Genomic DNA, 23,823 nt, shown 5'->3' on the forward strand with positions numbered 1-23,823 from the left:
TACTTGGTAAGCTACTGTTTTGCTGCTTAGGAATAAAAATAGCTAGCACTGATTTGGCTCACCACGGGCCAGGTTCTTCCAAACACACACTCCCACATACTAGTATCTACATTAACTCGTTAATACAACCTTAGCAGGTAAGTCTTGCTATTAATCTTACAGATAAAATAATCTGGGGCACAGAATGACTGCGGTTTCCTCGAGATCATCCGAGTGGAGTGGCAGAGCTGGTATCCGAGCCGGGTAATGTGGCTCCGATCCCTGAATTCTTAGCCGCTAGTAAGAAAAGACAAAACGAAACCAATATCCCCAACAACCTTGCAGGCCAATAGAAGCCCTTCAAAAAGGACAGGAAGCCTTCTTCTGGTCCAGAAGGGCTTCTTTCTATTCTAGACCCACCCCTGCTGGATCCTGGGCTGCGGGATAGCTGGCTTCCCGAGGGGGTGCTCTCTCGGCGTCCCCTCCTCTGCCCGCGTCTGCCCGGCCCAGGTTTGTCCCGGCCCGTCCCAGCTTCCGGTCCTTTGCTTCTGGCCCGGTCGCAGGGTCAAGCCGTGCCAGGAGCTCGCGAGTCCTCTATTTACTGTTTGGTTTCCATGGTGACACGTAGGCGCCGTCAGCGCCTCCCGTCACAGGCCCCGCAGCGCGGCCCCCACCCGGCGCCGTGACGTCTGTCCGCCGCTTCCGTTCTGCCCATATTTGGCGCAGCCCGCGAGCCGCCCGTCGGGAGGAGGCTGGGAACCGGACTCCCGCCTCGCCCCGCCCCCTGTTCCCGGCCACGCCCCCGCAGGGTGCTGGCGGCGGCTCTGTGTCACGCGCCCCCCCTCCCGCCCCTTCCCGCAGACCCGAGGTGAGGCAAGGGGCGGAGGCGTTAGGGACCCCTAGAGAGGGCGTGGGTGATCGGATGAGCTCTGTGGTCTGTAAACATTACTTGACTCTTTGAGGCTGCAGACAAAATTTGGGGCTGTCTCATCTGTCCCGGGTGGGTGAGCTCGGATCACGATTTTCTCACTCTGTGCCGGAAATCATGGAAACAGCCATCCCTCGCCTAACTCTATTTTATATTTTATAGGGTCGAACTTAAAATTCTCGCCCATGGCGCAGTGGAAAGCTTTGTAGCCAGAGGTTCTGGGTCAGTGTTGCCCCTTGGGGGATAAGTGACCTTGGGAAGGTCGCTTCTCTTTACTTGGCGTGGTAAAATGAACTGTGGGGGTGAGGGGGGGGGGTGATCGTAATATTTGCAGCAGTATCAATCAGGCTTGTGAGGGAATACCGTCCCTCACCTTGGAACTACTCCCTATCCCCATGACATAATTGGAATGTCAGTGAAGCCCGCTGAGGACCCCTGCAATTTTGATCCCAATGGTAACTGGATTTGTGTGGCTCTTTGCACCTTGCTCGTATGAGGCGCTTAATTAAAATAGTTACCTGATTATTGAATGAATCCTAGGCAAATTACCTTCGGATTTCACCTTCATAAATCCGGATCCCTGCAATTCCTCTTCCAGGCGGAAGGAAGAATATTGCGATGATTAATAATCGCGCAGCAGGGCTGCTGATGTAAAGCGATTTGCAGATGTAAAGGGCAATAAGCATTCCTGGGAGGAATCCAGTGAGATTCCAGAAGTCTCCGAGGGAGCCGTGGGTGTATATCGCCGGGCCCTGCGGGCGGGGGTGGGGCGGGCAGTGCCGCAGAGGCCACTGCTGGGGACTGGACTGCTTGGCAAGGGGCTATCTCTTCAAGCTGCTCAGTCGCGCCCCCCACCCCCCACCAATCCCCCGGTTTTCTGACCAGAGGACTGTGTGTTTTCCAGAATTTCAGAGCAGGAAAGTACATCCCACATTCTCCCTGCCCCCCCCCCCCCCCCCATTCAGCCCTTCTATTTCACACATGCGGAAACTCAGGCTCTCGAGAAGTTGGTTCGTCCACCCAAACTTGCACAGCTAGTTAGAGACAGATAAAGGCTAGGATTTCTGGCTTCCATCTCACCTCTAACCGCCTGTGTGCTCTTGTGGCTTCAGGACCCTGTTGCCCGGCTCAGATGAGGGGGCGTGCAGTAAAGCTAAGTACTGACCTCAGGCCTCCTAACGGATAACAGTGGCACACCTGCTGCTTCACGCAGCCACAGCCTGACACCAGGGCCTGTGGTGGTGGCCGGGACGTGTGTACTTCCCAAGCCACAAGCGTTCCTCCTTACAGTGGTTGGAATGGCTGCTCTTGTCCAGAGAACGTGACTTGGCTGTCCTGAAACCAGGCTTAGACTAGCCGTTAGTTATTTTTTTTAATAGTGACCCCAAGCCTTGCATTAAACTTTTCTCAGCTAAGACGACAGCAGAAGGCATGCAGCCTGAACCCATGGGAACCCCTTTCAGCCCTTGGAAGGTCTTTTCATGGTACATAAAGGTTAGATTCTGTAGGGGAATGCCTCTTCAATGTCTCTCTCTCTCTCCCCTTTCAATCTCGACCAATTCCTCCTACATTCTACATTCTATTTCTTCCCTCACTTCCAGACTGTGTATGAAGGCAGCTCAGACTAAGAAGATTGGTGCCCACCGCTGGCCTCAGTCATCCTGCTGATTTGAGAAGTCTGGAATCCTTCACCTCTGATTGTACTCGGAGCTATAGCGGCAGAAGCGGCAGCTCTGCCCCCTGGTGGACATATGAGGCACAGCGCCCTTCTCCGATTCCAGAAGCCCTGTCACGGTAGAGGCTAGAGGAGGTATTTGCTCTTTGTTCACGCTGATAGAAATAGAAAAATTTGGCAGGAACAAAAAAACAACCCCAGCCTTTTCTCTTTCTAGTTTATTTCTGAGGATCTGGTGCATTCTTTCTCTTGCCTGGACTGTATTTTTCTTCTTGCTATCCAAACCCTGCCCCTATTTTTTCAATCCCTATTTCAAGTTCCACCTGCTTCATCACAACTTCTCTGACCTTCGTCTCCTAGGTATCTTCTGAATGCGGCTGTATACAGACCCACCGCACAGAGTGCACACTTATATGTGATGTCATTAGTGTTGTTTTCTTGAGGGTGGGAGCCATGTTTTGTGTGTCTTTGTGTTCTTAGACTCCGTATTGCCCCGTACAGGGCTGGGGACAGAAACTGCTCCCAATAAGCCCTTGTTGACTAAATGGTAAATTGATTAATCTCTGCATTCAAAACAAAACAAAACAAAACCAAAAAACCCAAAACAACGCTAAGCCTTTGCTTCGACAAACCTTCTAGAACTGTGAGTTCTTTGGAGGAATCTAAATAGTGACCTAATCAAATAAAGCCTTGCACAATAAGTAGTTCACCAAGCAATTTCACAAGAGAACACCATCACCACACAGAGAGGGATGAGAAAGTTTGAAGTGGACTCTCAGAGAGAGGAGAGTGGTGATGTGGAAAGGCCAAAGGACGAAGAATTAGGAGGGAAGGGCCTCTGCTCCTGGGTTCAGAGAGGCAGCACAGGGGCTCTAGGGCCAGGTTTATATCCAGTCTCTACCATCTGCTGTGCAGCCTTAGGCAAGTGTACTCCCCTCTCTGTGTGTCAGCTTCCCATCTGTAAAAATAAGCACCCATCTCCTAGCAATACGATGAGGATAAACTGAGTTGATATTTCCAAAGCTCCTGGCACATAAGTGCTAGCTAACAGTTTGTAAATGAATTTTCCATCTTAAATGTCTTGTAAATGGGATGGGGAATATTATATGATCTCTCGGTTCCCCTCTGCATTAGCCTTCCAGGACAGCGCATGAGCTTTGGGGTCAGGCAGGTCTGGGTTGACTCTTGTCTCTGTTAGCAGTTGTGTGACATTGGGCAGATCACTCGACTCTCTTGGAGCCTCAGTTTTCTTATCTGCGAAAATGAGAATAATTGTGTCCACCTCAAAAGACTGCTGCGTGCACTGCATGCTTGCAAGATGCCTATCATAGAAGGAGCTTAGTAAAGAGAAGCTATGGTTATTATTAGAAATTCTTTTAGACGTTTGTTTATTTTTGAGAGAGAGAGAAACAGTGTGCGAGCAGGGGAGGGTCAGAGAGAGGGGGAGACACAGAATCCAAAGCAGGCTCCGGACTCTGAGCTGTCAGCCCAGAGCCCAACGCGGGGCTCGAACTCACGAGCCGAGAGATCATGACCTGAGCCGAAGTTGGACGCTTAACCGACTGAGCCACCCAGGCACCCCTATAGTTATTATTGATGAGAGGAGCCATACACACACACACACACACACACACACACACACATACACATACACACACACACATATATATATATATATGTATATATATACACACATATATATATGTGTGTGTGTGTGTATGAATGGGGTCTCCAAAATCTCTGAAGTTTCAAGGAAGAGCATATAGAACAGCAGTAGTGACACCAGCTCCATTGTGGAGCTTGGGGTGGGAGGGGAGGCCCTGGGCCTGGGCCATGATTGGCTATCGAAGCCTCTGAAGAATCCAGGAATGGTTGACTTGCACATCAGCTCTAGGAACACTTTGTGCCCGAGGGCTGCGCCGAGGGTGTGGACCCAGTGGGGCTAGGCGCCAGCAGCTGTAGGGCCATCCTGCTCCCCTTCCCAGGAGGGGGGACTTTAATAAGAGAGGGTGTGGGCAGGGTGGGCCTTAGAAACCTATTGTTGTGGAGTGTGTATGTGTGGGAATGGCCCAGAGACATCCTGCCCTGCGACCTGGGCTCCCCGGCCTGGTGTGGCCTCCCTTGTGGCAGAACCTGTCTGCACAGCTCCTCAGAGCTGTCATTCCCAAACCTGTCCAAGGACACTGGGATTGATTGCCAGCAGTTCTCCAAGGGGTGGGGGGTGGGGGGGAAGGAGGGCTGTGATAGTCTTAAAGCCAGATTAACCTTACTTCCCTTCAGCTGCATGTGTGGAAAAGTACTAAATGGAATATGCAAATGCTGTTTGTATTCCTTTGAGTTCTCTTCCAAGGGGAAGGATGGTTGCAAAATCCAGTAATGATAGGGTGTTGCAATTGCAAACACGCTGGGAATCACTCTTATGGTCCTCACACTTGATGGCTCTTGTCGCCTGTGACCCACGAGGAATTGTGTGATCCCCAACAGCAGGGTCCGCACTAAGTGAGTTGCTATTCTGGAATCCCAGATGCAGTCTGAGACCTGGACAAATCCACCTTAGGGGCTGTTTGGTATCTCGGAGGAATCTGTAAGCCCCATTCCAAACTCACGCTGGGAACAGGGTGGGCCCCAGGGACTGGCATCTAGAGCAGAATGTTTTTTTTTTTTTTTTACTATCTGTTAAAAAACGGGACTTATGAAGAGTCACGAAGGTGCTGGTATTGGGTGTCTGTGGGGAGGAGGGAATGTGTTTCTCTCCTTTTGCTTGTTTGTTCTCTCTGATTTTTTGTGTTTGTTTTTGTGAGAAGAAAACATGTTTTTTAAAATGTTCCCAGCAGAGCAATATGTTTGTTTTTTAATAGATAATAAATGGGAAGGCTCAAACGCCTCCTGAGTTTCTTCATTTTTATTTTATTGCTTTTCCTCTCTTTCGAAAAGAAATAGACGCTCGTGGCGAAACCTTTAAAAATTCGGACAATCAAAATAAGGAAAGTAAAAAATCACCTGTAGTCTCATCACAGAGATAACAACCGTCATTACTTTTGATTGTACTTTTCCTATACACTCTACTTTTATGCCTTGTAGTTTCTATGCTGTGGTTTTTATGAAAATAGGATCATGCTGTAATAATGTTTTGTAATTTGCTTTTTCTACACCATAGATCATAAACATATTTTTCTTTTCTTTTCTTTTTTTTTTTTAATTTTTTTTTTAACGTTTATTTTATTTTTGAGACAGAGACGGAGCATGAACGGGGGAGGGGCAGAGAGAGAGGGAGACACAGAATCGGAAGCAGGCTCCAGGCTCTGAGCCATCAGCCCAGAGCCTGACGCGGGGCTCGAACTCACGGAGTGTGAGATCGTGACCGGAGCTGAAGTCGGACGCTTAACCGACTGAGCCACCCAGGCGCCCCATAAACATATTTTTCTATGTGATCAAATTAAATAGCTGGTTACATAGGATTCCAGTTATAAACGTCCAGCAATTTAAATAATTCTGCATTGTTGAAATATAACCTTTGGGCTATTTCTTTTTTATTTTTTTTTAATGTTTATTTATTTTCGACGGAGAGAGAGAGACAGAGCATGAGTGGGGGAGGGGCAGAGAGAGAGAGGGAGACACAGAATCCGAAGCAGGCTCCAGGCTCCGAGCTGTCAGCACAGCACCCTACGAGGGGCTCGAACCCACGGACCCAGAGATCATGACCTGAGCCGAAGTCGGATGCTTAACCGACAGAGCCCCCCAGGGCGCCCCACCTTTGGGCGATTTCTACATTTTTTTTGCTGTTCTAGACAAGGCTACAAATATCTTTGCAGCTGATTATTTGTACACATTCAAGATGATTTCTTTTGGGGTGGGCCAGGAGTGTGCTCCTTCTGGAGGCTTTCGAAATGTACCTGTGCCGTCAGTACAGGGTCACACGGTTTCTAGCTGTGTAATTGTAAAAATTACTTACCCTTCAGAACGGCTTTAATGTCCTCAACTGCAAAGCTGGAATGATAGCAGCTATCTAGTGAAGGCCGGTTGTAAGGATCGGATGAAAAAGTGTATAAAATGGGGGCTGGCCCGGCACATGATGATCCCTCCATACACGGAGCCTTCAGTGAACTTGTAGCTTCTGATTCAGGGATTGTCTTTCCTTCAGGGGAAGGAGTTGTCCTGAAATTGGGGTCTGGCTGCCCTGGCAAGTTGGGGGAGAACTCAATCAGGTTTAAATGGTAAATGGTGGAGACGCTGGAGCGGGAAGGGTAGAAGCAGACAGGTAACAGAGAGATGGCTGGTGGTGGGGAGGGTGAGGAGAGGTTAGCAGAGGAGAGGGTGAGCCGTCGCGGAGAATGGGACTCAGTGGGCAGGGGTGAGTTGTTCGCATGGATGTTTGCAGCAGGGACCCTCCAAAACAGGGCCGTGGGCCAGTCGCTTTGCAGTATGTGTGTGTGTGTGTGTGTGTGTGTGTGTGTGTGTGCGCCCGCGCGCGCGCGCGTCCACGCGTGGAGCCTGTGTCCTCTGCTTCTGGCCCCATCAGGCTGCTTTCTGCCTCCCTCCCTGTTGCCTCACTCCATGCCAGTTCCTTCTTTCAGTTCCTTGAATGCTCCACGTTCCTCCCTGTTGCGTGACCTCTGTACATTCTCTTCCGCCTGCCAGGAGCTCCTACTCTTTCCCTGGCTTAGGCATCATCAGCTCTCGAGCTTATAGTTCACTTTCTCAGAGAGACCTTCCCTGACCATTTGGTATAAACCGGCTCCCCTCCCTCCTGTGACTGTCTCATGGCCCTCTGCACCCACATGGCAACCACATCAAGGTTTGTAGTCGTGTGTGTGACGGTTCATCCTTGGTGTCCCCGCTAGGCTGAGAGCCCCCCAAGGGTAGGAACAGGGTCTGTTTTTTGCTCACTGTTGTATCTCGATGCCCAGGACATAGTAGGCACTCAGTAAGTACTTATTGAAATGGAAGAAGATGAAGCGAGTTGCTTTGTGACCTATAGAATGCTTTTATATCCCTCCTGTGGCTTCAGTCCCATCTTGATTGATGCTGGCTGATTGGCTGAAAGAATAGGAGATTTGGGGGCTGCAAGGGATGCCTTGGCCAGTTCCTCTCCCATCCTTCTTCCTGTTGAGGAAGTGGGCTTCCCTTTCTCAGGCTAGAAGCTTTAAATCAGTGCTTCTTAAACCTTAAGGTTTGTATATATAATTTTTATAATTTTTTAAAATGTTTATTTTTGAGAGAGCGAGAGAGAGAAGGACAGAGCGCGAGTGGGGAGGGGCAGAGAGAGAGGGAGACACAGAATCCGAAGCACGTTTCAGGCTCTGAGCCATCAGCACAGAGCCCAATACGGGGCTCAAACTCACCAACCATAAGATCATGACCTGAGCTGAAGTCAGATGCTTAACTGACTGAGCCACCCAGGCGCCCCTACCCAGGGATCTTCTTAACATGTGAATTTGGATCGCAGGTGTCTAGGATCCTCCCTAGGGTCAGGTCCAAGATACTGAATCTCTAACAATCTCCCATGTCAGGCCCCAATTGTTGAACAGCAAGGCTTTCTATTCCCCTTGCTGGCTGTGATACCCACGCTGAAGATTGAATCGCTGCGCCCTCTGTCGGCTACCGGAGGGCATGGCAATCCTTGACCAAGTAGATAAAGCGCGCATACATGGATTTTATAAGGCACACCAAATTCTTGGGGGACAAGATCTTCTGCTGAAAGTGGATGGACTCGCAGATTCTGAAAGCGTTAGGAAATTTACTCTTAAGAATGTGCTCTGTACAGGATCCTGCCATGCTGAGGCAAAAGGAATTCTCTGAATCGAAGAATGTTAGGGCTGGAGAGACCCTTACACTCGGCTAGTGAGCGATTTTCTTCTTTTGCACTGTTTGGTTTTCCCACTTTTTCTTTTTCTCTTTTTTTTAAATAGCAGAGGACTTTCTTCAGAATCAGGGCTGCATAATGACTTTGATGGGCCCTAGACTCTTTGGCCTTTGTGGGCTCCTTCCTCTATAAAAATTAATTGAAAATTATATTTTATGACTGCATTGGTATGAAGACAAATAGGTTAACATATATAACGTAGTGTCATTTTTTGATATAAAAGTTAATTTTTTTCTCCTGAGTTTTAAGGGAAATAAAATCATGTCTATGGATTTGTGAAAATATTGTGGGCCTTAGGCAGCATGCCTTCTGTATCAGCCCTGTTCTCCACACAGCGCCCAGTTTCTATATCTCTCTACACGCGCCCAAGGCTATAGAAGATGCCTCGAGGGTCGTAATGCTTTTTAAGCAGGTGACCAGATTGGACACGTTAAAGGACTTAGACATACAAGCTGAGTGTTTACTATGTGCCAAGTGCTCAAAACATATGTAAGTTTCAGAACAGCCTGGTTGCGTAGGAGAAGGTGATGAAATTTTCCTCACGTCACAGTCTAGTAGGTGGCAGATCTGAACTCCGGGTCTGTCTGATCCCTCCAAAGGCTGTGCTTTCGATGGGACAAGGTATATACATCGAGATGTCTGCCTGGGTGTCTGTTCCTAAATGTATGTTACAGTAGCGGGGGCACTAAGGGGCAAGATGTCAGGGAGGGCTGGAGGGTCTTTGGGAAGATGGAGACTTGAGGCTGGCTTTGGGGAAACCATAGCAGAGATGAAGTGGCAGGAAAAGGCACCTGAGGCCACAGCGGTGTAGACGTGGGGTCCCCTGGTTCGGGGACCATGAAGAGATTTCCCAAGCAGGAGGGAACTCAAGAAGTAGAGGGTGATGAGGCAGAGTGTGGCTACCGAGCCTGCGGAAATTGGGCTCAATCTAATGTTCGGTGGGAGGTTTGCACCCTTGCAGGGTGCATCCTTGCACCCTAAAATCTAGTCCTAAATCATCAACAGTGTAGCAAAGCTTTATCTGCCGTCCCCGACTCAGTTTCTTATCCGACAAGTAGGCGTTCTGAAGTTTGCCCTACACTCTTCAGAGATGTCAGGAGGTTCAAAAGACTGTCAGCTCCGTAAGGGTGGGGAGCCTGTGTCTCATCAGGCTGTATTCCCAGGGCCTGGGCGCTCAGCACACCTTTGAGGAAGGAGTGGACATCATATTCTACAAATCCCTTTAAAAGCAGCGAGTAGGAAGTAGCTGCTTCAGGAGAAAGGGCTCCAGGCCAGAAGAGGGCGCTGTTCAGCAAACAAGTTTTAGTGTAAGGAAACCCCAGGCTCTTTCTGCAGGGCTGGGGGATTGAGCATTTGCATCTCTGGGGCTTTGCTTTCCACTCTGGGACTTAGGTGATCAAATCATTCTAAATTCTTATGTTAACTCTTGTTTTCTAACTAGGCAAAGTGGCCAAAATGTAGTTTATTTCCTCTATTTCACATTCTCTTAATGCTTTAGGCACTTAATACAGATGTAATTATTTGGGGGGAGAACAGAGCTTAAAACAGCAACCAGTTTATTGTATCTCATGATTTTGTGAGTTAGGAATTAAGACAGGCATTGGCCAGGACGTTCTTCTGCTCAATATGGCAAAGACTGATGTCCTCTGTGGTATTCAACTGGGAGATGGGCTGGTCTGGAGTGTCTGAGATGGCTTCACTCACATGGCACAGATGTAATTTTACATTTTGTGTGGTTATTTGACTAATGTCTGTCTCCCCCACTAGTCCAGAAGCTACTACCAAGGGGCTGGAGCTGTGTCTGTCTATCATTTTATCGCTAGTGGCTGGCACAGTGCCTGGCCAATTGAGACTTAGTAAATATTTGTTAAATATTTGTTGGATCGATGATGTAATTTTTATAAAGAGTGTCAGGATCCTCAGAAAACAGCCATTGGTGGGAGTTAATGATGACGATAATAGCTCAGTAAGGGGGCGCCTGGGTGGCTCAGTCGGTTAAGCGGCCGACTTCGGCTCAGGTCGTGACCTCACGGTCCGTGAGTTCGAGCCCCGCGTCGGGCTCTGTGCTGACGGCTCGGAGCCTGGAGCCCGTTTCAGATTCCGTGTCTCCCTCTCTCTCTCTGCCCCTCCCCCGTTCATGCTCTGTCTCTCCCTGTCTCAAAAATAAATAAATAAATAAAAAGGTTAAAAAAAAAATAGCTCAGTAAGTACCAAGACTAAGCCAAGCTAAGTAGCTCTATAGCCTGGCGGGTTGCCCTGACACAGCTGCAAAGGGCGACACACGAGGGGCACCTTTTATATCACAAACCAGAGAATCTGGGGGTAAACTCAGGAGCCCCGGAGGCCAAGCAAGTTATTAAACTGAGTTATTTGGGAGATAAAAACCTGATGAAATGACAAAAGGCTACAGGTGTGTTTTCAAATTAGTCACCAACAATGTTCCAGATTCTTGCTTCTGTAGTTATACAAATAATAAAAGCAAAGTCACCCCCAAGTGATGATTTGAAAATCCACTTGGATGTCTATTGCCATATTCACTTAAAGTGTTCCTCAAAAATCCACCTAAGTGTTTCTTCTTCCTGGTTTTATTTATTTTTGATGTTAATCCACAGCTGGACGGTTCCATCAACATGGTGTATTGCTTCTTTAGTTTTATCAAACAACAGGCTGGCTTTTATTTTATTTATTTATTTTTTTTATTTTTAAATTTTTTTTTAACGTTTTTATTTATTTTTGGGACAGAGAGAGATAGAGCATGAACGGGGGAGGGGCAGAGAGAGAGGGAGACACAGAATCGGAAGCAGGCTCCAGGCTCTGAGCCATCAGCCCAGAGCCTGACGCGGGGCTCGAACTCCCGGACCGCGAGATCGTGACCTGGCTGAAGTCGGACGCTTAACCGACTGCGCCACCCAGGCGCCCCAGGCTGGCTTTTAGTCATGAGTATGGCATCTCAGAGCCAACAGTGGGCTGGCGAGAGTGTCCTTGATTGAAGTCATCAGAGGGATCAGAGCATTAATGGATTATCTGATGCCTCGGCTTCCTATGGGCTCTGTCCTGCCTGAAAGGCTCTTCTAGATCTTGTTACTGTGATGGGGAAATACCCCAGGGTGCCAGGAAATCCCTGCCCAGGCAGGGAGCTGACTTCCCGGTTAGTATCCCAGGGATGCTAAGCCCAGCCCCTGCAGCCAATCAGCAGCGGAGCTGCCCTAAACTGACAAGCAAAACGGAGCCCAACAAAAGCAGCTGGAACTTGAACAAACAGATTTGGGTGAGGCTGGGAGGGGAGTCAGGCCTGGCGTCATCCAGGCTCTGGGCCAGGCTGTTGTCATGGTGATAGCCAGCCAGTTTACCAGCCGGCAGCTGAGCCAGTTTTCTGAGGGGGAAGCCTAAGGAGGGGGGCTGGGGTGCCCAAGGGGGCTGCGCTTCTCCAAGTAATGGAAACCCACAGAGAAGGCACGGCCACTTCCAGAGAGTAGTGCCTTGTCACAGGAGCTGGTGGGCGGCCTGGGGAACAGTGGGCTCAGAGAGGCTGGCCAGCCCGGGAGGGAGGGAAGTGGCCACTGAGCGAGCAAAGAGGCCTCTGGAAAGGCTGAAAGGCTGGAAGGCTTTCAGGGCAGAGAGGATTTGCAGCTGTGTTAGCTTTCTTGGCAAAACATGAATTGAAGTAGATCACAGAGTTCTTTAAAACAACAAAACAAAACAAAACAAAACAAAACAAAACAAAACAACAACAACACACAGAGGCCAGTGGATGAGAGGGAGTCTTTGGGAATCTCAGAAGTAGAACATGAAAATGTCTTATGCCCCTCTCCAGGAGCCCTTTTTCTTTTCTTTTCTTTTCTTTTCCTTTCCTTTCTTTTTTTTTCTTTTCCTTTTCTTCTCTTTTTCTTTTCTTTTCTTCTCTTTTCTCTTCTCTCTTTTCTTTTTCCTTCCCTTCCCTTCCCTTCTCTTCCCTTCCCTTCCCCCCCCTCCCCTCCTTTCTCCTCCCTTCCCTTCCTCTCCCTCCTCCCTTCTCTCCTCCTCTCCTCTCCCCTCTTCTCCCCTCTTTTCTTTTTGCTGATTCCACAAGTCAAGTAATTTCTTGGAGGCCCAAGAGGAACAAACAGCATTCAGCATAAAACCAAATGTTAGAAAACATGTGCTTTGCAGGGCAGGGCCTACCAGGTGTTTGTGTCCACGAGGGTAGGTTACTTTCGGGTGAGGAATAGACACCCTCCTGCCCTCAGAGCATTGCAGATGTGGCTGATGTGTCACACTTGGGTCATTAGGTGGCAGAAAGAGAGGCTTGTCTCACTCAGTGTTCTGGCCCATGAATGTCTGGATATTAATAGTCTGACACTTGACACACACACAAAATAGACACTGGCTGATGTGCAATATTAGCAAAACAAATACAGTGGGGGAAGGAATCCCAGTACGTCCTCCAGAAATCTTGCCGCAAAAGTGTCTCCCGCACCAGAGGACAGACACTGTATGGATCCTTTTGCACGCGGTTCCCAGAGCAGTCACGCTTATAGAGACACAAAGTAGAAAGGTGGTTTCAGGGGCTGGAGAAGGGGAGGAGGGTGTTAGCGTTTAATGGGTATGGAGTTTCAGTTTGGGAAAATGAAAAGAGCTCTGGAGATGGGCGGTGGCGATGGCCGCACAGCCATGGGAACGTGCTTAATGCTGCTGGACTGTGCACCTGAAAATGATTAAAACGGTGAATTCTGTGTTACGCATATTTTACCGCAGTTTTTTTTAATTTTTAAATTTGTTTTTTAACATTTATTTATTTTTGAGACAGACAGAGACAGAGCATGAACGGGGGAGGGGCAGAGAGAGAGGGAGACACAGAATCGGAAGCAGGCTCCAGGCTCTGAGCCATCAGCCCAGAGCCCGACGCGGGGCTCGAACTCCGGGACCGCGAGATTGTGACCTGGCTGAAGTCGGACGCTTAACCGACTGAGCCACCCAGGCGCCCCTATTTTACCGCAGTTTTAAGAAAAGTGTCGATTAAAGACTGTCTTCTTGTTGTAGCGGGAGACGGTGGCATTTGAAGGCTGACTCACCTCTCTGAGCCTCAGCTGTGTCCTCATAAAGAGGACTTATGTCTTCCTGTAGCCCTTAAGGAAGAATGGATGTGAAAGCACTTGGTGAACTGAAATGCACCACAAGAACGTGAAATATGGTTAAGATATTATTTCAAAACTCATTGTTAAGGCACCCAAGTGTCGGGGGGAAAAGTTGAAGCTGAAATGGGGGAGCTTTGGAGGAAACTAAGGAAAGTATTATATTTGGCCATCAGAGGAACTGGAAAACGCCCCAGTGCCTTAGGAGAGCAGGAGAGAATTTGGGGCTCCTTCTCAGGGGCCAGAAGGTAGGACCGACTTGGGCTATCCCAGCGATTTAAAAAATACTTCTCCCTTTTGCTTCGCCCAAATTGAGGAACAAGTTAAGCCCACCCATCAAGAGGAAATGAAAGGCAACAATGTCAAAACATCACCTCTCGAATTTCACGAAGGGAAATGGTACCGTTACGACACGATGCTGGGTCAAAGTTTGTGAGACCTGGAACCCACATGTGCTGGGGGGACTCAAGTCACCATGGGTCTCCTTTACTGTTATGTTCATGAAAAGCAGCTTAGAGTAATTAAGTCCAAGCAACTTTTTTTTCCGCTTAAAGAAAACGTCATTCACCACCACCGCCACCACCTGTTAGGTTGGCATAGATCAGCGTGTGTGAAGCACTAAATGAAATGAGGTACACACCTTACCTTTTCATTTCTTATAGCAACCGTGCAAGGTAAATCTTTTTCGTGGATAACATGAGAGTCACGGGCAGCAGTTTGTTCTTTCTGGTTGTTTCCGCCTCCATAAAATGAGAACCGCATCACAGCCAGAGCAGTTTAGCATCTTGTTCCTGGTCACTCAGTTGGTAAGTGGTAATGTCAGGATTTGAACTCATGCCTGACTCCAGAGCACCACACTACGCTGGAGAAGACCCTGTGGCCGAGAAGCTTGTGAGACAAAACTGGAGTATTTTGCTCCGGGAGCAATTAGAACGAGCAATTGGTAAATTGCCCTGTCGTGGCATTCCATGATGTCACGTTGGCCCACCGGGGGGAAGAGCAGCGAGTCTCACGGGCGTGTGTCAGCAGGGATTTGGCTGCAAGGTTGCATGAAACCGCCATGCACGGAGTATGAAAAACGCCTGGCTGTGTTATGTATGCACGCGTGTACGTCCTGTGTCTTGTGTGTTTTGTTCTCCTTGTTGTATGTTACAGGTGTTATGGATGCGTTGTGCGTGTTATGTGTGCATTCCGTGTATGTGAGTGGGTTGTGTAAGTGACGGAGGCTTGCCTGGTGACTGATGTCTTCAACATTGCAGACCACACGCTCCAACAGCCCACACTTACTCGGTGCCCACAGCGAGCCGGCCACTCGTCCTAGTGCTTCCCACGTGGCAACTCCTTCATTTTCTCAAGAGTCCTGGACAGTAGCTACCTAGAGTAGCCTCACTTTATGAATGAGAAAGTGGAGGCACAGAGGATCAATCAACTTGCTCTAGACCACCCAGATAGTAAGAAGAGGGTCTGGGATTGGAAACCGGCGAGGCTGGCCTCAAATCCTCTGGTCTTTTTTTTTTTTTTTTTTTTTAATGTTTATTTTTGAGAGAGACAGAGACCGAGTGTGAGCGGGGCAGGGGCAGAGAGAAAGGGAGAGAGAATCCGGAGTAGGCTCCAGGCTCTGAGCAAGCTGTCAGCACAGAGCCCGATGCGGGGCTCGAACTCACAAACCGTGAGATCGTGACCTGAGCCGAAGTTGGACGCTTAACCAACTGAGCCACCCAGGCGCCCCCTTTATTTTCCCTTTTCTTAATCGGCGCTCCCAGATCACCATGTGAAAGATGATAGAATTGTCCTCGTCCTTCTGTGGGTGAAGAGCCTGTGAACCATGTGACAATCAGCACCTTCCAATTAAACATTAGCCACGGTGAGACAGGTGGCCATTGCTGGCCTTACAGTGCATGTGTGATTTCTTTTGTAAAATATTTTATTTTTAAGTAATCTCCGCACTTAACGTGAGGCTCGAACTCACAACCCCGAGATCAAGAGTCTCATGCTCTACCAACTGAGCCAGCCAGGCTCAATTTAATGATGTGTGATTTCTATCAATTTAATGATGATTAAGAGTTGAAAAGGATTGTTGTCGAAATCTTACATTTCACACTTGTGAAATCTGTACAGAAAAAATAGTTTCATTGATTTTTTTCCCCTCTAAAACTGGGGACCACTTAGAGAGGCCCCATATCTATGGATCAGATGTTCTCTGGCTCAGAAGGACAGATTGATTTACTTGAGGTAGGATGACATTTCCTCTCTTGTCTTTCTCCAGTTGGCCTTCCTGAGGCCTGGCACTTTGGAGTGGAGGATAAAACGAAAAAGTCTCTGGCGATGCCACTGAAGGTGGAGGAGGAGACTGAGCCCGTTACCGTAGCAACACAGGCCAGCGGTTCTCCATCCGTCCGTCCGTCCGTCCATCCATCCATCCACAAATGAGTTTTGCCGATGACAAAAACTCAGACGTGAACGAAAGAAAGTAGTTGCTTTCGCGGAGCATCTGTTCCAGTGCAGAAAAGGCATCAAACAACTAAATAAACATAAACACAATAGAAGTCCAGACAGAGATAAGGGCTTGGAGGAAAATAAAGCAGGGAAAGGGGGGAGAGAGTAAGGCATATTTTGCCTAGTGTGGCCACAGGGGCTTATCTGAGGCTCTGCAGAGTGGTTAATCTAATTGCGTTAGACTCAAAGCTCCCAAGTCTAGACCCCACTCTCAGTGGACTTCTTTCCTCTTGTTCCCCTTCTCCCACAGGATCTGAGGGTAGCCAATGACCCCAAACCCTCAGCTGCAGAGTGGAGGTAGGTGAGGGTCATTTAGGCAGGGGATGAGGAGAAGGTGAAGCTAGACCCCGGGGAAGGGAGCAGAGGGTTCAAGGGCTTGGACGCTCATGGGATGAAGGGTCAGTGGTTGTTCATTGATTACCTACTCGATATTCATTCCTCTTCTCCCCACTTCCTGCCAGCACTCATATTTGCTTTCTGGGTTTGGGTGGGATGTCAAGGGGTGTCCTGAATGTCCTAACAATCAGCACAGTCTCAGTCCTGTTACCTCGGTGATCGGTTCGTATTGTGAAGTGTGGAGTGTGGCACTTTGGGTCTTCTTTTATTCTTTTTCATTAAAAAATTTTTTTCTTATTACATTTATGTATTTATTTTTGATAGAGGGAGACAGAGCACAAGTGGGGGAGGGGCAGAGAGAGAAGGAGACACAGAACCCGAAGCAGGCTCCAGGCTCCGAGCTGTCAGCACCGAGCCCAACGTGGGGCTCGAACTCACAAACCGCGAGGTCATGACCCGAGCCGAAGTTGGACGCTCAACCGACTGAGTTGAGAAGACTTGGGTCTTCGGATGGATCTAATGGTGAAGTTCTCTCTCCTCCTGGTAAAGGCACAGATACAAGTAGCCCTGGGTCCATCTTGGGACCTCGATGGAAGCCATCCCGAGGGCAAAGCCAACCCACGGAAGAGGGCAGAGCACAGACAAGTGGAGCCAGACTCCCAGTTGTTCTTGAAACATGCAGCAATGGAGTTTTCCCCTTGTGAACCAATTCATTCATTCACAACGTTTTGAGCGCTTGTTAGGTGCTAGACGCCGTTCTCCGTGTTTGGGAAACATTCAACGCCTGATGTATGATGAGTTGCTATAAAGGCCTGAACCCCTTGCCTCAACTCAGGACAACTCTGGAAGGTCACGCGAGCCCTGGAACGCTCCGTGGGATTGATGGAGGCCTCTGCTGGGTTTCCATTTCAGCTCTGCTTCTCCCTCTGCCCAATCCTGCCCAATCCTTTCTTTCCTCCCTTTCTGTGCGCGTCGATCCAGGCAGCACACGGTGCACGCTGGTCTCAGGGTTTCTTCTCAGGAACCCAACCGATGACTCTGTGAATGTGAGCTGTTACCATCATCGTCGTCGTCCTCCCCATCCAGAAGCCTCCTGAGTGATAGAGCAAAGAAGAGAAAGTGTGTAAAGGGGAGAGGTTTTCCTACTAACTGGGCAAGGGTGGCCCCGTGGGGCAGCGCAGAATGGCTAGAACGAAGACCCCACACCTTTTGCGGAGCTGAAGGTTTGTTCCGTGGAGCGGGGGCGGGGGGTCCTTCTCAAATCCTCGTCTCCAGTCACTTCTGTGTGGATTGGAATTGGTGGCTTGAGCCTCAAGTAGAGCTCTGTGTATGAGCTTGACCGGCCAACAGTAAGATTTTTCTTTCTTAATCGACTGTCCCACCCTCTCCCCTCCAATATTAACGGTGTAGTGCAGGGTTACACTTTTACCTTGTTATTCAATTTCCTGCCACGGCTATTCTGGGAATTTGGCAAGCACTTTTCACATATAAAAGCTCAGCTTTTAGTGCTGTGATGGGTGGACCAGTTGGAAACGGACGGAGGCTCCTGGTTTTATAGTCGCACGGGGGCAGGAGTTTGCTTTCTTGAATCCGGAGAGATATCGGGACACTGGTTATTCGCAGGCTGAATCTGGCCAATGAAAACCAGGGTTTAGCACCTACCCTGTTCATAGCTTTGCTGGAGGGGGCAGCTTGTTTCTGTCCTCTGGCTTTTAATTTTTTTTAATTTTTATTTAGAAAAATTTTTTTAAATGTTTATTTTTGAGAGAGACAGCATGAGTGGGGGAGGGGCAGAGAGAGAGAGAGAGAGAGAGAGAGAGAGACAGAATCCAAAATAGTCTCCAGGCTCTGAGCTGTCAGAGCCTGACGCAGGGCTCAAACTCGTGAACTGTAAGATCATGACCTGAGCTGAAGTCGGATGCTCAACCGACTGAGCCATCCAGATGCCCCTGTCCTCTGGCTTTTTAAGCAGTGATCATGACGCAGGAAAGCAAACTGGCTGAGCTGTCTCTAAAATGCTGATGGATTCAGTTGAACCCCACGACATCATTCAAGCACTGTGTGCATGTGTGTGTGGGGGGGGGGTAGGGGGGGCAGGTCCCTACCATCTGTAGGGGAGACAGGCTATGTTCCCAAACAACACATCACCCAGCACAATGGCCTTAGAGCCAGTCAGACCAGTGCTCAAAACCTGAGCTGAGTCCTAGTTCCGTTACTAAAGGATGTGGTTTTTTATTTGGGGTGACACAAAGCTCTTTAGACCGATGGGTAGGAGATGGTAATTCTGGAAAAGGGAACTGTCTTGTGTTTGCCGTGTTATTTATGAATATTCAGTTTTGCTATAGAAAATGAGAGACAGTAAGTATAGAAGCAAGTAGCTTAGGAGATTTTTTAGACACAGAAAGAATAAATAGAACGTATATGGGTGGAATATAGATCAAATGAGAATGTTGCTTACAGACAAGGAATGAGAATACCAAGTAAATCTTAAGGATTTATGAGGCACGGATCATGTCTTGTCCAGGTTGAAGCAATGTCACTCCTGTGTTGGTCACTCACTGGTGACACTCCAAGGAACAGAGAAAACCCACAGCTGCTCAGCAGATGCACTCGGGCGCCGCAGTGTGAACAGGTATACTTGTCCTTGGCCTTCCCCAGTAGAGGCCCTTTGTGTGCTTACTTCGGGCACTGCCTCCAGCTATCACCCTTGGCCTGCCCTTGGGTCTGACCCCCGTAGCCACACCAGCAGGAGAGAAGGCTGTTGTGGCAGAGAGGACAAGATACATGAATGCTTGTAACCCCGGACTCAGGCAGGGTGATCCTTCCACCTAAATGTGATCACCTGTCCTGTCTCTTTACCTTCCTCCTGTCCACTGTGTGTTTTAAATTGATTAATAAATGGTGTGATTCAGGGTGCCTGGGTGGCTCAGCTGGTTGAGCCTCTGACTCTGGAATTCCACTCAGGTCACGATCTCGGGGTCGTGGGATCGAGCCCCGTGTCGGACTCCACACCGAACGTGGAGCCTGCTTAAGATTCTCTCACTGCCCCTCCCCCTGCTCTCTCTCTCTCTGTCCAAAAAAAGTAAAAATAAAATAAATGAATGGCTTAATTTGGGCTGTGAGCCTTTCTGTTCTGTGACCTCTGGTATAGGTTGCCTGGGCATATAGTTCGAAGCCACTGTTGCCTCAAGGTAACTTCTCGAATGACAGGGGAGTCGTAGCTCAGGCTTCCTGGAAGCAAAGCCCAAGACATAAATTCTCGTGCAGGTGATTTATGAGGGCGTCTGTCTGGAGAAAAAGTCTGTGAGGAAGTGAGAAAAACGGGATGGGAGGAGGGAAGAGACCACACAAAGATGGGGTTCAACTGAAGTATAACCTCGGCCTGGTCCCATGGACAGCTGTGCAGCGTGGAGGCAAGAGGGCGGCCTCCTGTACTTGTAGAGGGTGGCAGGGAATGGCCACACCGGCCTAGGAAAGGGGGTCTGGGTGGGGCACCGGCAGCATCTGCTACAGGTGAGGGGTCTGAACTCCCCTCCCAGGTGGGTTACCGTGGCAAGGGAGGGAAGAGAGAACTTAGTAGGCTGGGAACGTAGTGGGGGGAAGGACTGAAAGGCATGGTGCAGTATGACGTGGAGGGGTCTGAAAATCAGAGCAAGAAGTTAACACCCGATTCCATGGGTGCGAAGCCATAGGGAGCCATGGTGTGTTCTTGAGCGTAAGTGTCATTTGGAGCAATGTTTAGGAAGAGAGCCATATGACAGTGGCATGTGTTGGGAGGAAGCTGCTGGCCAGGAGGGCAGCTGGGCCTGGTACTTTAAGCTACTACAGGTAGCTTAAAGCATCTCTCTGCAGCCTTTGGGCAGCTCTCTACCCTCAGAAGCTACTTTACCAGGGTCTAGCTTTGCAGCCCTCTTCCTGGTCTCAGTCTTACACGATTCTCTGAAGAATCGGCCTCGTCCTGAAGGAAAAGGGGCTGGTACCACATCCCCGAGGGGTCAGCCTCCCTGGGCCGGGCTATGGAGGGGGTGCATCCCTGAAAGCTCTCCCTCGGAGAAGAACACCTCATAAAAAGCTCAGCACAGATCTGGGCCTCTGCCGCAGAGGGCTGATTAATGCTGGAGTTGTACACACTGAGCTGGCTCCAAGTGACGTTACCTGATCTCTAAGTAATACAGAGCTTTTAAGCCTCTGGCTTTTGTCCGAGGCACTGTGGCCACCTGATCTGCGGCAGTCTGAAGATTCTTGGCCTCAGGCCAAGCCAGCCTCCAAGCAACGATCCTTTCTCGGGGCAGAGGTTTTGACTGTCAATCAAAACTTTAAAGGTCGTGGTTCCTAAACTCCAACACGCAAAAACCCTACCCGGAGTGCCTTCTGAAAGCACAGATGGCTGGGCCTGACCTGCAGAGATTCAGACTCGGTAGGTGTAGGGTGGGAGGGGGGGGTCAGGAATCTGCATTTGGAACAAGTTCCTTCGTGACACTTTTGACAAGTGTCAAAACTGGGGAGAGGGAAGATCGAGCATTGATTTACTCAGGAAACACAGCAGCCCTGGGAAGGAGGTAATCTTATTTTCATTATTCTCCGGTTATAGATGGATAAACTTAGGCTCAAAGGATTTAACTAAACTTCCCCAACTCTCAGAAGGAGTAAATGATAAAGCTAGGATTCTAATCCACTTATGTACAGCTTGTGCTGCTGTCTGAGATCTGGAGAAAGAATAGGGGATCTAGCTGACCGCATACATAGGCAGGCTCATCTGACACCCCCCGCCCCCCGCCCCCCCCCCCCCCCCCCCCCCCGCCCCGGGATAAACCCTCCGCAGCCAGGCCAATGGTATCAGCTAGGAACAGGCTAGGTTATGCCGTAGTAACAAATGAGCCATTGAGTTCATTTCTTGCTCACACTACATGGCCATTCAGACCAGCAGGGGGCTCCATTCGTTATAGTGACTCAGGGATCCAGGCTCTTGTAGAAGCTCCATGTTGACGAGTGTGTTTCCGCAATTGCAGGGGTAGAGAAAGAGGGCCCTGGCTCTTGAACGATGCATTTCTGTCTGGAAATGAATGGTGCCACGTCAGCTCAAATGTCATTGGCCAAGTAAGTCCCGTAGCCATGCCTGACTTCATCGGGGTGTAGAAATGTAAACGAGAATCTAGTCCATCGCACCAAAATCCACTCATAAGAGCCTGAATGTGATTTCTTTTCTCATGTCTTTGCCTGTGCCGTTCCGTCTGTTCCATGTGTCCTACCCGTGCTTCTCAGCCAGGCTAATGCAACCCCGTGTTTAATTCTGGACTCCCCTGCCACCCGCTCTGGGCAGCCTTTCCCAATCTACCCCAGTCTCCAGGCCACCCTGAGGGCCCCGGGCGGATCTCTGTGAGGACGCATGTCACGGTGCATGGCAACTGTCAGTTTGTCTGTCCCCCCTGCCCACTGGACCATGGGCTCCTGGGAGACGGGAGCATGTAGTGGTCACAGGCCTTGTGGCTCTAGCCCCCGGGAGGCAGGAGACGAGCAGGTAGGTGCTCGGGGGCAAATAGAGCGACGAAGAGCTGGATTTTGGAGCTTACAGGAGCGGCCCCTCTTCTTTTCCCACAGGAACAGGGTATGCATGGACTTTAGAAAATGGGGAAGAGGAAGGCAAGAATTCTGACTTCAGGATGAGCCAACTGCAGATAGAAGAAACCCCCCCTGAGAAGGGGGCTTTTTCCAAAGCTTCATTGCCCCATCATGGAAAGACTCACCTCAAACCCGGGTTAGTCACTGCCTGGAGCTGCTGTGTCACCGTGGGGTGAGTTTCAAGAGACCAAGAAGAGGACATTCTGCAGCTGGGGGGAAAATCCTTGCTGTCCCCGCTCTGGGGGCCCTGGGACCCGTTAGAGATGATTGTTAGCAAAGGGGCAGGTGTTAGTGGTCCCTTCAGAGGAGCTTTGCCTGAGTCCTGTCACTCCCCCGCCTTTGGGGTCTGGGGAAGGAGATCAAGGCCTCCCCAGCACGGGCATTAGCCTGACTCTGGTGGGGGCCCCCGCAAGGTCTGGGTCACTTGTTGGGTGTCCACGCCTGGAGTGACTGCGGAAGGGAGGCCAAGAGGCCGGGAATAAAACACCTGTAGTGTTGAGCTGCACAATCAGGATCCATCACCGTCAGCTCGACTTCTGGGGGCTCTATCTTCCCCACCCCCCATTCCCACCTCACACCTTGGGCTCTGGGGGATGAACCATTTTCAGTGCTTGGGATACCCCGAGCTCTCTCACTTCTGGGCCTGTGTGGGCATGAACCCTGACACAAGTTTCAGTCTCTTCACTGCATTTTTCACAAGAAGTTAAACTCTTCAAGTGTTTTTCCTCTTTGTGGTGTGGCTTTTCTTGAAGTTTGAGTTTCTAGGGCTTGGGCCCCTTGTGCCATGCCCAGCACTCAACTCAGCTCACCCTTCCTTGCCCTTTGCCTCCCTCTCCACCTGGATCCCCTGGGAGCTCCCAGCCCCTCCCTCCATCACACACAGTCCTCCCCCTTCCTTTATTTATTTTTTAAAGTTTATTTATTTACTTTGAGAGAATTTTTTTTTTTTTTTTTAGTTTTTATTTATTTTTGAGACAGAGAGAGACATAGCATGAGCAGGGAGGAGCAGAGAGAGAGGGAGACACAGAATCCGAAGCAGGCTCCAGGCTCTGAGCTATCAGCACAGAGCCCGATGCAGGGCTCGAACTCACGGAGTGTGAGATCATGACCTGAGCCGAAGTCGGACGCCCAACCGACTGAGCCACCCAGGCGCCCCAGTATTTATTTACTTTGAGAAAGACACAGCGCAGAGTGACTGGAGCGCACGAACCACCGTGAGATCACAACCTGAGCAGAAATCAAGAGTTGGATGCTTAACGAGCTGAGCCACCCAGGCGCCCCCTCCCCCTTCCTTTAAAGCCTCAGGGCTGCAGCATGCCTTGGACTTGGAGGGCTTTTGCCCCAGTTCAAGGCCAAATCAATTCCTTGTAAAGAGAATGACTCTCTCTCAATAATACTCTCCCTGCTCAGCTGCTGAGACGACATCTTCCCCTTCTAGGCCTTTCCTTAGCCTGAACACAGGGGCCCACTGGGCCTTGTTAGGCCCCGCCCCTTTGGTCTCAGCTGGCCTGACTGCCTACAGTTTGCGCTTTGAAAGAACGGACTGTTCCTTCCATTTTCAGCAATCTTGCGAGCTGGGTTGTTAAACACGGACATTATTAAGAATTCACATATGGTAACACATACTAAACATTCACCATTTCCTAATTGCTTTAGCACCTTTTGCTTTTGCCGATGCTCTTGAAATTATGTCTCATGCATCTCCATGGTGAAAATACCATATACTTGGTAGGCGACTGGGCACCTCTTCCCGAATCTTCGTTTAGTATATTACACCGGGTCTTAGTCTGTCTGGGCAGCTATAATAAGATCCATC

At 49.5% G+C, this 23,823-nt stretch overlaps 1 long non-coding RNA gene and 2 other non-coding genes across 3 annotated transcripts; 2 read left to right on the forward strand and 1 right to left on the reverse strand.

Moving 5' to 3' along the window:
* Positions 1–796: 796 nt before the first annotated feature.
* On the forward strand, positions 797–16,688 carry LOC125167175 (uncharacterized). Its single transcript, XR_007152679.1, has 3 exons — positions 797–847; positions 2,509–2,717; positions 15,823–16,688. It is a non-coding gene; the product is annotated as an uncharacterized LOC125167175 (long non-coding RNA).
* Positions 12,661–12,785, forward strand: LOC125169344 (small nucleolar RNA SNORA17). Its single transcript, XR_007153651.1, has one exon. It is a non-coding gene; the product is annotated as a small nucleolar RNA SNORA17 (small nucleolar RNA).
* TRNAK-CUU (transfer RNA lysine (anticodon CUU)) lies at positions 15,501–15,573 on the reverse strand. The gene has a single exon. It is a non-coding gene; the product is annotated as a tRNA-Lys (tRNA).
* Positions 16,689–23,823: the final 7,135 nt, after the last annotated feature.

This window comes from Prionailurus viverrinus, chromosome B3 (genome assembly GCF_022837055.1).
Source record: "Prionailurus viverrinus isolate Anna chromosome B3, UM_Priviv_1.0, whole genome shotgun sequence".
Classification (NCBI taxonomy): domain Eukaryota; kingdom Metazoa; phylum Chordata; class Mammalia; order Carnivora; family Felidae; genus Prionailurus; species Prionailurus viverrinus.